General features: G+C 45.2%; 1 pseudogene; it reads right to left on the reverse strand.

The window, feature by feature from the left end:
- Positions 1-359: 359 nt before the first annotated feature.
- Positions 360-2360, reverse strand: LOC103735702 (annotated as a pseudogene).
- Positions 2361-2611: the final 251 nt, after the last annotated feature.

Raw genomic sequence — 2611 nt, forward strand, 5'->3', positions numbered from 1 at the left:
CCAGCCTGGTCTCCATGGAGAATCCAGGACAGCTGGGGCTACAGGGAGACCCTGTCTCAAAAAGACCAAAAAAAAAAAAAAAAAATTTTATTCTTCAAATGTTTACAACTAGTGAATGATTTCCTTAGGTACTTCCCATATCCAAGGGAAGGCGTATAGCTCCTGATTCACACAAAACCACACAGAAGGGGGCAAGAATAACTATAAATAATCTTCACTGTGACATTACTGCTATAAAACTTCCTGTCTGGTTTTTCAGGATGCTTTTCCTCTTTTTAATGCAGATGCCTTCTTTCGGTGGATGTAGTAGCTGATAGTTTTTTATGTACTCTTTCAAGGCGTCGATACTTCTATCTCATTCACAAATTCTTCGAGGTTCCCCTAACACCACCCCACTTTCTGTCATGGCATTTTGCAGACGCTTCATCGAGACTGAGGATGCCTCCCAAGGAGCTGGTTGGTAGACCATGAAATTGATGCTTGCTTTTAGGCACGGCTCTGCCAATACTCGTACTATACTTTCACAAGACACCACGTTTCTGGTACTATAAAGATGCTTTTTTTTGAGACAGGGTCTCCCTGTAGCCCCAGCTGTCCTGGAACTCACTATGTAGACCAGGCTAGCCTCGAACTCACAAAGATCCACCTGCCTCTGCCTCCCAAGTGCTGGGATTAAAGGCCTGCACCACCACGCCTGGCTAGATGCTTTTTCATAGCCCATTCACGAGTGGATGCTGGAACTACAACCTGACCATTTCCATACTCGACAAGTGCTTGTATATGATGCTGGCTCCTTATAACCCGCAACCTGTGTCAGAACGCACGGGAAGGCCACACTGTCTCCCAGCCCCATTCTTTCCCGGCTGCCCCTAACAGCTCCAGGTTCCGAGGGTTCCGGTTGGTGAATTCTCAGGCAACAGCTTCGTTTTCCGGAGTCTCTACTTCGGGCTTCACGGCTGGCGTGGGGAGGGTGGAGAGGGCTGAGAACCCATACTCCAGGTTCCTGCAAACCGACAGACTTTTCCAGAACCGAGACCGAAGCGCCACAGCTGCCGGGACGTCGGGCCAAGCCTCAATGCTCTGCCTCACGGTCACCTCGGTGAATAACCCCCGGCAGCCATGTTAAGTTAGGGAAAAGCCCTCCTTGTGGTGTTTTTATAAATGCTTACTAAAATCTGCTGGGAAAAAAAAAAAAACAAAAAACCCCATAAAACTAAAAAAGGAGAAAGCAATAAATACCACAGTTATCTAGTGGGACATCTGTATGCAACTGCCTTGTTTGTTAAAGCACAAGAAATAAGATTCTGTTAAAAAAATATCATAACCCCTGTTCTAAATGTCTGCCTCTGCAAATATGCCTGAAGAAGGAATTTCGTTTTGATGGCCTTAGGGCACTAAGTACTTGTGCTAATAATCACATAGACTGTAAACCCACCAGTGTTGTGACTATTCAAGGGGACCTATGACCTACAAAATCTTTAAGGGAACTCAACTCAGGGTTCAAGGTCTTTGGGGAAGGTAATTCCACTCAAATCTGCTAGGGAGGAAAAAATACTTCCTGATTTCTCCACCAGGATCTCTAGGTGCCCTTTCAGTCCACCACTGGTCCTGTGCCTATTTTCCCATATCATCACTATGTAGCCCTGGCTGTCCTGGACCTTGATATGTGAACCAGGCTGGCTTTGAACTCATAGAGATCCACCTGTTTCTGCCTCCTGAGTGCTGGGATTAAAAGCCTACGCTGCCACGCCACCCCTGGTTTTACTTTTTACTTTTATTTTTTTGAGATAGGGTCTTTTGGGCAGAACATGAGTTCCTGGTCTTCTTGCTCCAGTCTCCTGAATGCTGGAATTACAGGTGTGCGCTACAAAATCCAGTGGAATTCTGGTTATAGTAACATGTATATAAGATAAGGCGCCATCATGGTACAGAGCATGTAACAGAACAAACTGCTTATCTCATAGAGGCCAGGAAGTAAAGACAGAGTGCAAGAACACGGGTTCCACAATCTCCTTTGAAGGCATGCCCAATGACTTTAAACTTCTCACAGGGCCCCACTTCTTAAAATTTCTACCACCTTTCTAATATCACTAACCTACAGAAAAAGCTTTTAATACCAGGCTTTTATGGAACATTCCATTTCATGGTATAAAGTATTTTCTTACTGGGTCTCAATCCAAAAACAGTTTGAAATCTGTTGTCCTAGAAAGATTCTAGAATGGTGGTGTTATTACTGCCCCTCCCCTTTAGTGCCTCACCTCATGAACCCCAGTCTGCCTGTCATGTTGAGACACCCTGTGGCTTGCATGAATAGTGAATACACTGTCCAAGTGCAACACAGAGCCAGACTTGGTAGCCATGCCTTTAAACTCAGCACTCAGGAGGCAGAGGCAAACAGATCTTTGTAAGATGGAGGCCAGCCTGGTCTACCTAGAGAGTTCCAGGCCAGCTGGGGTACAGGGAAACCCTTCTCAAAAACTAACAAACAAAAAAAGAACGTCATTTTTATAACAGCAGAAATAAAATTTGGCAGGCTACTAAGAGTCAGAGATCAGCTTCTAGTTCCGCGTCAACCCACCTAACTAGCCTACCAACCCAGTTATGTACTAAA

This window comes from Nannospalax galili, unplaced genomic scaffold (genome assembly GCF_000622305.1).
Source record: "Nannospalax galili isolate Female #2095 unplaced genomic scaffold, S.galili_v1.0 scaffold517, whole genome shotgun sequence".
Taxonomy (NCBI): Eukaryota; Metazoa; Chordata; class Mammalia; order Rodentia; family Spalacidae; genus Nannospalax; species Nannospalax galili.